This window comes from Thunnus maccoyii, chromosome 19 (genome assembly GCF_910596095.1).
Source record: "Thunnus maccoyii chromosome 19, fThuMac1.1, whole genome shotgun sequence".
Lineage (NCBI taxonomy): Eukaryota > Metazoa > Chordata > Actinopteri > Scombriformes > Scombridae > Thunnus > Thunnus maccoyii.
Genome location: NC_056551.1, coordinates 9288115 through 9301825, shown reverse-complemented (window position 1 = coordinate 9301825; position 13711 = coordinate 9288115). Strand labels below are relative to the sequence as shown.

At 42.0% G+C, this 13711-nt stretch overlaps 1 protein-coding gene across 2 annotated transcripts in view; it reads right to left on the bottom strand.

Annotated features, from left to right (window-relative positions):
- Positions 1-13711, bottom strand: part of cntfr (ciliary neurotrophic factor receptor) — a 246684-nt gene that overhangs the window by 216867 nt on the left and 16106 nt on the right. The window contains exon 1 of one of the 2 annotated variants that reach the window (XM_042395797.1): positions 11382-11590. The exons of the other annotated variant lie outside the window; for it this stretch is intronic. The gene's annotated coding sequence lies outside the window, so the exon portion shown is untranslated. Of the gene's footprint in view, positions 1-11381; positions 11591-13711 lie in introns of those variants that run through there. 2 annotated transcript variants of the gene reach the window in all.

The window sequence follows — 13711 nt, the reverse complement described above, 5'->3', positions numbered from 1 at the left end:
CTTCTGTATCTTACAGAAAACGAGTTGTGAAGAGGCAATTCAACCCCCACCAGCCCCCAAACCTGGTGGTGCATCATGTTAAAACTGTTGTATATGGGTGTTTTGTGTCTGTAATTGTAATTTTGTTCTACTTAATGTCCTTAATCAATCCATCTCAAGCTCACATTTCCACACACCCTCAACATTTGCATATACATTCTTTTATAATAGCTTTTATGGCAACTCCAGTTGCTTTCCTGCTTGAACACTGATCACCTAAAAACATTTCAACCACAGGCATGTCAGCAAATCTTGATTCTGCTTACAGCTGTAAGGGGCACTCAATCAGTGTTGATATTAGCTTGTTAGCCATAGAATCTGCTTGGCTAGCCATGGAAGTCTTGTGAATACAAATGATTTTTACATCATCAGATCAATCACTGTTACTTACTACATCACTACACTTGATTCAAATCAGCATCACTACAACCTTTTTTTTTTTCCAGGTATCTCTCTTTTTTCCTGCCCAGCTGTTAGACACTTAGCCATTATTTACACACTGCTAATCCCCCAGTGGACCCCCATGATGGAGCCAGACGTGGTTGCTAGGCAATTTGTAATACGTCTGCAAAGTTTCTGTCAGAGGGGCACAGAGGGACTGACAGTTCTGTATAATATATTAAGACAGAGTTAGAATATCTAACATTTTAATATTGGATCAGGGGATCGCTTGTGTAAAGATCTTTCTCTCATAATTTCACTCCATTTATTTCCTCTCGGTCTCCTGTCTATCGACACCTTCCTTTATTTTCTCCTGGCTGAATCCCCAGACAAGGTAACCCCAGTGCCCTCCACACAGTCTCTTTGATTCACCCTAAATTTCTTCTCCTCCATTTCCCTTTTTCCTCCTAACTCCCTTCTCCCCACTCTTTCACTCTATCCTCCCTCCCTCCCTGCTCTTTACTCCTCTCCCTCCCTCTCCCTGCAGTAGCTACCAATAAAGGATGTTGTTAATATCATTAGGCAGACTTCCTCTCCGGCCCAGCGCCCAGCCCACTCCCTTTCAGCCATAATCAAGCGTGCACACTAACTATCAAAGGAGACATCGCTAATAAACTACCACAGTGGAGCGGAAAAACACACATGTACACTCCTGCAGAGAGAATACTGTTGGCTAAGTGCAGTGAAATAAATATGTGCGTGTGCGTGTTGGTGCTGAGGGGACGGGTGGGTTGGCCGGGGATGGGGTTGGGGGTGGGGGTCATTGGTGTGGGTTACCCAGACAACACTAATAAAGTATACTCAGTCTAATGCAAATCTGCCACTTAGGTATACTAAATTAATTGGGGTTGAGGGACATATACACAAGCAGACACTGCTAATAAAGTGTGCTCTGAGAAGAGGCAAATACTGTCAGTTTAGTGGACTTAAATGGGAAAAGGGGGCTGGGTGGGGGGTAAAGGGGGGGTGGCAACTGTGGCTTCCTGTTGCACTGCAGTCATTTGTTGTAAATCATCCTAAAACGGGAGCGTGTATTGCCAACTGCCTCGCTTGAAAGTGTTCTCTCCTGACAGCTGAATGCTACAGGGCATATATCACTACTTAAACACGGTCTAAAGGGAATATATGATGCAATACTGTGAGCAAGGAGCACTACATTTAAAAAGAAAAAAAAAAAAAAAAAGGTTGGGCGGCCAATGACACGAGGCTGCTAATAGAGCATGCATGAGGCTGCTAATAGAGCATGCCGCACAAAAAGCACAGATTCTCATGCAAGCGCAGGTAATTATCTGTCTAAATGAAAGGAAGGAGGTGTCAAGCATATACATTCATCATCCTCTTAATTGTCGAGACACAGATGTGATGGTCCTAGTTGTGGAAATCATATTTTACACAGCGCTTTGTCTCCATTATTTGCTAAAAACAAAGATGTTTGTTTCTTTTTTTGTGAAACAAATGCTCATCATTCAGCTCATTACTTGGCTGGGTGGAACAGAATGAGAATTGAAACAAACAGTTATTCAGTTTTTTGGGGGGTTTTTTACAACTTGGATCTTCTGTTGTTTTCTATTTGGTATGATAACAATGTAATCACCAAAAACCAATGGTTGAATCCAAGCTAATGCTTTAATGCTTTATGGTCAGTAAAAATAAAGAAAATACTGTCACTTAAGTTGATTATAGTGAACAGGAAGTTCAGAAATGGAAGCAGAATCCAACATTGTCAAGATTTTGTCATTGCAATCAACGAAATCTGAGCATCAAAATAATTGATTTGAATGAGAATTTACCACAACAGCACAACAACCTGTGTTTCAACACAAACAAGTCAAGCCTCTTCATGTGCATTTGAACAACCATTGGGATTTTTCAGTGTTATGTGGCCACGACTGAGCTCCACTGTCATGCTTTATTTATCCTTTTCCCTCTGCACTGTAATGGAAATATAAAAGGGTGCATTGATTAGTGTTTAAGGATCAGGCTTTAATAGATTAAAAGCCCCCGGCTCTGAGAGAGGCACTCACTCACTCACATGCACACACACACACACACACAGACACACAAAATTGTGCATAAAGGCAAGCTTATATACCCACTAACTGGCGAATATATGGGCGCATATGGAAAGAGATAGACATAAGCAGAAACACAGACGTACAAACAGCTGATTCACACACTTGACATTAGATGGACACAAACAGAAACACACACACACACACACAAACACCTACAGCTGGCAGCAGCAGAACCCTAAGCCTTTCAACAACTATAAATATTTCATAGCTAAAATAAGTAAATATATCTGAAATATCTCCAAAAATAAAAAGGATGAAGACGTCTCATTATAATAAAGTGAGAACCCTAATGTTGATTTTCCACTTGATGGAAAATTCATGCATTTTTAACGTAGTGCATTATTAATCATGCGGTCCCAGAGTTGTGAACATTTTGTACAAACTAGGGTGAAGTCAGGTCTCAATTTGAGTTTAAAAAAAGAAAAAAAAAAGTAAACATGAAAATAAATGAGGATGGCAGTGTTTCAGCATCCCATTGCTGATGTATCATGAGAGCATACCTGAATATGATGATAGAGCAAGTGAAAAACAGTAGCTGTGAGGGCAAAAGAAAAAAAATAATCTTCCTTACTAATGTTTCCAGGTTATTATATGTAAAACATGTTCTGAGATGTGTCATTTGGAAAACCTATTGCATAACATTGTTTTTGGCTGCAAACCTGCCATTCCACCCTGAAAACACCAAATTCTGTTTAAGTATTACTGCTGTGATAAAGACAGATAAACTTAAAACCATAACACGTGTCTGCCCTCTGTATTCTTGTCTCTCCTCGCCAAGTGCTTCATTTCCCACTCTCTTTCCATTTATCTTCTGTTCAATGACCATTATCACATCTGAACTCAAATGTATGGCCTTGACTCCCAACCTGTCCAACTAGTCCCCTTTCATTTTCTCTAATCTTTACACCTCCTCCTCTCTGACCTCAATCATGCAAGTGGCCATAATGGTGTTAGCCTCCTGTACGATCACCCTTTTTTCTTTTGATCATTGTTCACCCGTCTTCCTCTCATCCTTTCTTTCGGTCTTCTCTTTCTCCAACACTGATCACAGCCACCGTGTCTGTTGATAGTCTTTCCTAACCTCTAATTTCCTCCTCTCACCTCCCCACCATATTCACATTACTTCCAGTCTCCCTCTCTTCTGTTTGACCACAATCATGTTTGCTGTTAGCCTCAGCCAGGTATATCCACTCCTCTCATTGCTCCCTCTTGTCTGCCACCTGTCTTGCAGTCCCAATCATGCCTGATGGTATCCTTCAGTTAAACTGTCCTCTGCTCCATAATTGAATCGCTTCTGTTCTTCTCCTCTGACCACAATCACTTTTGTTCTTAGCTTCTTCCTAACCTCACAAGTCGTCTTTCCTCTCCTCTTGTCTTTCTTAATCCCTTCCTCAAGAAGTCACATACTAGTTGCTAGCTGTGCCTACAGCCTCTCCTCCATCCTGTCAGGTCCTCAATGTCTGCCTCAGCTGAGAGCACTCTTGCCTGTTGTGCGACTCAACTTTCCCTGTCACTTCTCCTGACCTCCCTGTCTCTCCTCTCCCTCAAGAAGTGACCTGTCTTGTCTGCTGTTAGCCACACCTGACCTCTCCTTGTCTCACCTCTTTGGTTTTCAGCCTTTCTCTCACACCCTGTAACTTTCTCAGACAGTCACGCACTCCTCACTCTTCTCATCTGCCACCTCGCCATAGGATGTATAAACCAGTTTCACATTTCACCTCATGTAATGCATTGCAATTTTGAAATGTGTTGCCCATATCGATATTGATCCCCATCTCATCTAATTGCGTCACAGCCGAATGTATTACATATCTGCAAAATGTATATGTATTTTCTTTTCCATATAACACAATGTCATATTTGGTATTCTCAAAACTCAGCACCAGGTCTTTCCTGGGAAAAAATCCTCTTCTATAAAGGGAGCGATGCATTTCTTGTTGTGGATGTTCTTCTTGTGCTTGGAATTAATGACCAGCACGGCATGGATAAACAGAAATAAAAGTGCCACCCACATAATTTCATTAACAACAAATACAAGAAAAAATACAGCAAAACAAGCAAATTGATTGAAATAGTATCTACAAATCACAAGGATTCACTGCAATAACCATTTGCAAAAAGTGTTACTTTGAGAATCAAAGCTTTCTCACTCTGGTGCTTTAAATGATTAAAGCAAGACTACGTAACATCTGCTGAGCAGCAGCAACAGCGGCCTCTGCTGCCACAAGTAGTATTTACAGGATGCTGGTGCACTTAATTCTGTTTATAGCAGGACAACCAAAAATCTGTCAAATGCAACTATACATTTTCACTGGTCACACCAGTGTGCCTGAAACTTCTCTCCAGTGTTCCTGTTGGTACTTTAAGATATCAGCCTTATTTTACTATTTCCTGATCACTTTCAGCTGTATTGGAGTCGTGTTAAGTTACTGCTGATGAAAACCTTTCTATGATTAGAGATGTGCAGATGGGTCTTCAGCTAATAAGTGACAGCTGATTCACCTGATGAGCCCTTTGGTGAATTACAATCACTTGTTAACTTGCCAATATGTAACTATACTGTAATCAACAGATCTAAGGCTAGCAGCTACAGGACTGTATTTTCAGCGGTATGTAAAGATGATGTGGATCATAGTGGACCGTAACATAAGTCAGTCAGTATGACGTGAGCGAGTACATTTTAGCACACAGCTGCTGTGTGTTCAGATGTTGACATTCAGATAAAATGGTGGAAGAGATGTGTGGAAGAATAGCATGGCTATCGAAGCTCTGCTAACTCAGCAATGAACACATTTCATTTCAAATAAGTTCTTCACAATAAAAGCCTTCCATTTGTTTGTCAGTGGAAAGCTTTTAATATGAAGCAGCAGCAGCAGGAACTGGAGTTACAGCCAGGTAACTACTATTTCTCATGGGTGATCGTACCTGCTCATGAAAGAGGCGCCATTCTCCGTATTACAAGTCAGTGTACCATCAGAATGATTTTGAATCTGCCACTTTAAGGTAAAACAGTTGCATAATGTTGCTTTAATGTGTGCATCAAACTATTGTCTCCCCTCTGCAGTAGTACAGCCATGCATTTCTTCAAAGGAGCTACAACTGCAGGCATAATTGATGTCAGTGCTAACTGTTGGTAGGCTAATGCCGTGTTCATGTCCTACCATACAGACAGTAACTACAAGCAGAGGAGGGGGTGTTAAGTCAGACATCTGTTATTTCTGACAGCTATGATAACTCCCACTTCCCATGAAGATCAACAGAAATGTCTACAAACTGGCAGTGGGCAGTTACAACTAAATAAAATTCAATATTAACACTAATACAATCAATTTATTGAATTCAAAAGATGCTATGCACTGTTTACTATCACTCAACGAAGCGTTACAAGTATGTAACATGATAGAGCAAGCTGATATAGGATTTATTCCCATTTATCTGGTGTGACCACAAGGAGTAACCAAGCATTCCTAAGACTTTTTCCTATGTCAAAATAGTGGGAGGTTTTCCCGCTTTTTCCTCTCTGACACGGCAACAATGCAGTATTTGCTTTAATCATCGTTTTCAACATGTGAAGAGCAACCAATGTTTCATGCATTTGCCTAATGAAAATAGAAACATAAAGCAAGTTAGTCCATAATACTAAACCTACTAACAACATAGACAGATTGAATGACAGATAGATGGATGACACATCATACATCTAACTCTCCAAAAAAACTGCTAATGACTCTCTCTTCATCATGTATTCCTCTACCGTGTGTGCTGTTTATTGCATCTTCCCATACAGCACTGTAGCCTGTGGGCACATTTACTCTGCTCTGCTTCTCCTCAAGATGCACTTTAATATATAGTGTGTGTGTTTCTGAGGAAATTATTTTATATATTGAATGCATGTGTCAGGATACAAAAATATGTCTGTGCATGTTTCTAGCATACATACAGTACATGAAAGTTTGTGGCTGCTGTCTAATAGCATGTCGGTCCACCTGTATGTTAAAAGAATGCGAATGTCCTTCAGATAGTCATTAACTGTGTATGTGTGTGAGGGGGACACTTTAAAGAGACTCCCCCTACTGGAAGAGGCAGAGTCTGTGTGTGCATATGCGTGTGTGTGGGGTACAGGGACTGTGGAAGGGGGGGGTTTGTGATGCATATTCATAAAAGGTTTTCTCCATATTCCCTGCTTTCATCCCTCGTTTGCTTTGATCAGAAAGTTAGAGGAGCTGAACTCTTCTATCTGTGTGCTGCAAGAATGCTACAGGGGCTGAATGGAGAGCTGTCTAAAGATGAAAATACAGCCAAGTCAAGCAGATATACACACAAGTTGACACACAAGCTGACCCGCAAGCAGACGCATAAGTTGACAGACAAAAAAGCCGCCTGGCAGACACTGACTCATCAGCAGAAAAACAGGCATACCATATATACAAATAGCACAAAGACAGCAGAGGGACCATGAATATACAAGTTTGGGAAAATATCTACTAACAAGAAGCTTGGAACCACACATAGCAAAGACTTTTCATAAACATTTCACAACTTTCTGAAATGTAAAGTCCTGATCCATAGTTAGAGGGCATGTTAGGAGTTATGGCAATAAAGAGTGGAAAACACTCTTTAATGACATGCAGATACTAAAGAGTTTAATATCTGCATGTCCTCTCTGTATTAAAAATGTACAAAGAAAGCACAAGAGTTCTTCTGGCTTACCGAAATAATTACACACCGAGTCCCCCTCTGAGCCAGATCTTCTAGCTCAGGGTGCAGAGAGGAAACCGTTGGAAAATGTGGATCTCTGAGATGCATGTGAGGCTGCTTAATTGGGGCCAAATCTTAACAAAATCTTGTCATGTTTTCACACCCTTAGGTGCATTTAGATAAAAGCACACAGCAAGTGGCATATCTAACTAGAGAGAGAGAGAGAGAGAGAGAGGGTAGACGGAGAAAGCGTGGGAGCTGTGCGTTGCCAGAAAGGAGCACTGGCTCATGTTGTTGCTGCTGTTTGGAGGCTTGTTGAGTACAAAGATCTTGCCTGCATTTGTTTCGCAGTGGCATGTAATATGTCGTGGATGTGTGCATGTACACACAAGTACACTTACCGAAGCCTTTTAGAAACTGTTTACTTTTTAGGCGAGAAAACTTTTGACTCCCCCTCCTTTATTCTCCACACCAGCTTCCAATTTGTAGCCTTTGTGTACGTTACAGCAGTGAGATTTGCACTCCCCCACCCCCCCCCCCCCCCCACCCTTCTCTGATCAGGCCTGCACTTGGACATTTGTCGAAGGATGTTTACCCAGGCAGTAAGTATGTTTAAGGGAAATATTATCCTAGTTTTACCTTACCTTTCTTCTGTCTGAAGCATAAACACCAGCATTGCGAGATGGGGATGGGAGAGGAGAAGCAAGCAGGAAAAAAAAAAAAAAAAGAGTGTAGAGGAGGTAAGCGAGAGTGGATCTGAGAGAGTGAAAGAGAAGGATGAAGGGAAAAGGGAGAGGGAAGGAATCTGTGAGAGACAAGGTGGGTGCACAAGACAGGGAAAGAAAAGCAGGAGTGAATGGATTGGAATAGATACATTGGGGGATAAATAGGGACACTTAAGGGGGAAAAAAAGGTAGGAGGGGTGATGACAGAAGGACAGGAGAATGAGAAATCAGAAAGGGTGTGGAGAGGATGGAAGAAAAGTAAAGGAATGAGAGACAAAGAATGACAGATGGGGAGAGAAAATGAGAAGTTCAGAAGTAAAGAAGCACAGTTTCAACAGAAATACGCTTATTTTTCAAGTAACTGTTAATCAACCCTGACATCGCTTCTCATTCAATTTTCTCCTCTCAGTTCCTTGAGTACAATCACTTTAAAATATCAGCACTGTCATTTTCTCATTTATCATAGAACCCTTAATAGGATACAAGTACCGTTCTCAGATTTAAGACCTTTTCATTTCTCCAGGTTAAAATAGTAACAATTTCCTCCTCTATTGAGAAATGACATTCCTTTCCTCTACAGATAATGGCCTAATAAGAAGAGGCAAAACTTCCAATTTCAGGATCTTTGTCCTAGAAGTCTAGACAGCTTTTTATAGTCTGTTAAAATCTATAGTTTACATGCATGTCTGTCCGGTGCTTGAAGTACACAGACAGACACAGAGATGCTTACCATGCACACAGGCACACAAACACACAGTTTTCCCTTTTTTTTCCCCCGTTATCTTCCTCTCTCTCTCTCTCTCTCTCTCTCTCTCACATACACACACACACACACACACACACACACACACACACACACACACACATACACACACAGGCCTCTTCCCGTCTGGTGTTGCTTCCAGACTAAAACCAAACCATGTGTGGGAGCTATCCTGTGCTGGCCTAAACTGTATGCCCTGTTGGTGCTCCACTTGAAAAGAAACTGGAAACTGCCCGTCTCACTGCCCACTATCTGTTTTCCTGTCTCTCTATATGCCTGCGTCCGGTTTTTGCGGTTCTGTGTGCTTCTGACAACCAGTGTCTTCACTCCTGCTTGCCTGTCTGTCTTTTTTTCGCCTGTCTTTCTCCCTCACTATTCCCTTTTTGCCTGTTAATCACTACTGTCTCCCTCCCTCTGCCTGTCTGCCCTCATCTGCCTTCCTGTGTTGCTCTTATTTGTACCCCTTTCACTGTCTGTCTAACTGTCTTTCCCTCCCTTGAACTCTTTCTGTCAGTCTTTCTATTTGCACCCCTCCTCCTCTTCTCTCTCCCCCCCCCCCAACCTCCCATCTCTCCCTCCCGCTCCACCACCAACTAGGCATGAAAACGGTGCTCCATTAGGAGTGCCTGGGCTAAGCCCAGTCTGACACACACTGCTTTGATCAGCCGTGAGCTGGGCTAAACACCCCGCTAAACTCCCAGTCTGAGGAGGGGGGTGTTGAGGGAGAGTTAGAGAGAGATGGGACCGGCGAGATCAAAACAGAGAAATGAGATGGAGATGGAGACACAATAAAAAGGGAAACACACAGACTGAAGAGAGAAGCTCAATTTCCAAAGCTGTCCCACAGTATATGTTCCCTCACCGCTCTTGTCTTTTATCACATTTTCCTTCACATCTCTTTTTTATCACTTAGTTTCCTCTCTTTCTCCTTCACGGCTTTCTTCTCCACAACCTCCAAGTAAAATGCATCACTAACAACCTGCACAGGTGCACCACTCACAGAAGCTCAGAGAACGATGAGTGAAAGATAATGTGAAGCACGCAACCTGATCAGATGTCTGACTATTAGGAAGTCCCCCAGCAATTCTTTAGAGCATCTTTCTCAGAAGGCAACTTGTCTGTCTCATTAGTTAGGGCTAAATATTATACCCACTTCACAACACAAACACACAAACACACACAGGGGGAAAAAAGTAAGAGAGAAAAAGACAAGCCCAGAGAGAAAAGATATGTAGAGACCAGACCTCCATAACTGACAACAGTAAAACAAAATGAGCCAGAGCTTTCCACATTCAGGCAGGCAGATACTAAACCAGCAGCAGCAAAAGGACAAAAAGCTGTCGTCTTTTTCTCCCAAGGAGTAAAGAGAAAAGGGATTTCCGCTCAGTGCTAATCAATCAGGCCGTGATAATGGCTCCCATGCCTAGCTGTCGACTGGAGGGGTCAAGGCATCCCATGACCCAGCGCCCAGGGCCCAGGGGCCAAAGCCCCTCTCAGAATAGCACCCCAGGACGAACTCCCCAGGCTAATTGTCCAAGCCAGTGTCAGCCTTTTCAATGCCCCCCCCCCCCCCACCCCCCCAACTCCCCTCCCCTCCTTCCACTTTCTCCTTCATTCCTCTCTTTCTTCTCCCTTTCCCTCCCCTCCTTCCCTCCTCACAACTCTGCGATCCTCTCTCTTTATATGCAACTGAGGAATCCACAATGTATACCAGCATGTACCAGCGAGAGGGAGAAAATGAGAAATAGAGCAAGGAGCTGGATGTAAAAAAAAAAAAAAAGAACATGTAGAGCTTAGAAGACATAGAAAACAAAAGGGGTTACAGACATGGAGAAAACTAAATGAGAAGACAGAGATAGGAAAGAACAGGGAGAAGTGGGAGAGCATGTCAGATAACGAGAGATCAGTAGCAGTGGCAGCAAAATCAAACTGGGAGAGAAGTGAGAAGGGAGGATGAGAGAGCCAAAGACAGCAAGTCAGTAGGATAGAGAGGGACAGACAGATACAGAGACAGTTGGACACAAGAGAAAAGACAGTGAGAGACAGTGAGAGTGTCTCTCTCACCCCAACCCATCACTCATATCACTGGAACAGAGTGCTGTGACGGGTCTATCCCTTCCATCTGCATATCAATAGGTTTCTATTAATCACAGCCAGCGCAGCGTGTGTCTCTGAGAATCTGCTCAACATCAGTACGGCTGACCACCACAATGCATACAAACACAAAAAGACAGAGGACATGCACAGACACACACACACACACACACAGGAAAGCACAAGAGTCCGAAGCAAAACCCCATTCCAGCTCCGCACAATGGCATTCCTCTCATTCCAAGCGCACGCTGCTAATTAACAGCATTAGATCCCACAGACAGAGGGACAGATTGATGGAGAGAGTATCCCGATGTTGCACTATAGCACCACATCTCCGCTCTCTTCTGTCACCTTTCCTTTGTTTTTGGCTATCCTTCCTTCTTTTTTTTTTTTTTTTTTTTCCCTCACAGTCCCTTCCATCCAACTCTCTTTCCCTCTCTCAGTCCCTGTCAGGTCCTGGTCAGACAGCGCTGAAGAAGAGCAAAGTCCAAAAATCAAAATTTAAAAAAAAATAAAATAAAATATGAAAATCAATTGGCTACTCACTGGGAACCTCCTTTTTTTCTGTATTTCTTTTTTTTCCTGATCTGTCACTCCTTATTCTCTTCTCCACTGTAGCAAGGGGAGTGTGTCTATCCCGGCGTGTGTGCTGTCTCAGTCCGATAGAGGAAAGTTGCCGTCTGCGTGCATGAGCATGTGTGTGTGTGTGCGTGTGTTTGAAAGAGAGAGGGAGAGAGAGAACGTGTGCGCCTGTCTCTGTGTCTCGCACTGCTCTGAGTGAGCGAGCCAAGGCTGTTTTAAACAGGCTGCTCTCCCCATGTGACCAGCCCAGCCACAGGCAGGAATACATTACTGAGACACACACACTCTCTCTCTCTCCCTCTCTCTCTCTCTCTCTCTCTCTCTCTCTCCCCCATTCTCTCTCATTCTCTTGCCCATAAACACACCGTGTCCACAGTGCACCCCCTAGCCACCGCTCAGGGTAGTGGAGGGAACAGCCCACACACATAATGCACACACACACACACATAGACCCAAATACAGCATGCACACACACAATGACAAACAGGAAGAAATATGGCAGCATGGAGAGTTTAGGACACACAAATAGTCATATAGTGTGTGTAACTTAAAGAGCTCTGTGGTGCGCACAAATTCACACAACAAACAATAACTAAATCTTATAAAATTAGAGAGGAATCATCCAATTAAATGTTTTTCAGTGTTTTTTTTGTTTTTTTTGGCTTTTCCGTCTCTGCTGTGGTGGTGCTTCACACCTGGAAGCACTGACCTTTTCAGTAATGGAAACCTTTTAAAGCTGACCTTCAGTTGCAAGGCTGATACAATTGCATTACAGTTATTACACTTTAAGGAACAGCAATGGAAAACAGTACAGATGAAGTGTTTCCAGCAAAATATATGGTGGTAGCTACAAAGAAGTATATTTTCAAAAAAAGCGACATGTATTCTCAAATATGTAAAGCCATAGCTTGAATTGAGATGGTGGTGAATTGTCTCTTGAGAAAATCTTCATGGGAAGTACATTCATTGATCACCAAGGTTACAGAACATCAAAGATGTCACCAAAGATCATTATTCTTTCTGACAAATGCAGCCAGCACAATATTCAGACAGCAGGCATACCATTGGATAGTTGATCAGCTCCTGACACGTTTGTAATGTTCAGGAACCTTCAGCACCATATTGCTGCGCTTGAGAACCTTGAACTGAAATGAATAGCTACTGAAAGCAGTATATTATCAAATTAAGTTAAGTTAATTGCTGAGATCTGGGAAGGCGGTGACACTGCTAAAAAGAAATCAAATCAGACAGGAAGTATAAAATGATCATACAGGTTTTTAACAAATCCAGAGGTAAGGCAGTTCTTTTTGGAAAGAAAAAACAAAAGTAAACAGTAAAGTTATTGCACAAGCTGTTTGTTGTAAACATCCATCATTTTTTATAGAAAGATTTCTGTACTCATCATAGTTGGGAGCACACACCATTTTCCTGTTCACTAAGGGATTATTGATGACATTTTGGTTGTGCTCAATTTCAGTCTTAAATCCAAATTAAGTGGTTTAAATAATCATCTGACTTCATGTTTCATGCCACGTCACACTTAATTGTAGCAATGTTACACTGTTCCCAGATCTCAGCGATTACTTCGGTGAGTATAAGGTTATCCTAACCGATGATAATAATGGCCAAAACTATACGTTTTCCTTTAAATGCACTTAAAAGGCTTATACAATACATGGATATATGAATAGGACAGCCAACAAGAGTAGAAACAGTACAGAACAGTTTGAATCTATCATCTCACAATATAAATATTGTCATATCCTGCAACACTGCTTGCAACACTTCCATATGTCTCCTATGTACTGTGTCATCTCTTGAATACGCTTGAATGTGTGACATGTTTTACATATACCCCTGACAGAGCTAAGCTCCATGTCTACAGATGTCATAGTAGTAAAAGTTAGTAACAACACATTCCCCACTTTTATACTAAAACACATTTTGTTATTTTCCATATTGCATAACTGCAAACAAAACAACAAAAATCATACGTGGTACATACAGGTATAGAATTGGGTATGGATGGTAGGAACATGTCACTACTAATATTGACATGTTGCTGGATTTTCCCTTCCAATATTTTTACTGATCGCAAACAATCTAGCCGCTTTAACTCCACGTAATATTAACGGTAAGATCTCTGCAGAGTTGCCAAGTTTGTGTGTTTCCTGCAAAAAAATGTGCTATTATGATAAATAATGAAAGAGCAGGATATGGGGGATACTTGACCTGAAGATCTGGCAACCCTCAACTTCAAGCTGTTCGTATTATTAACTAACAGCAGCCCAGCA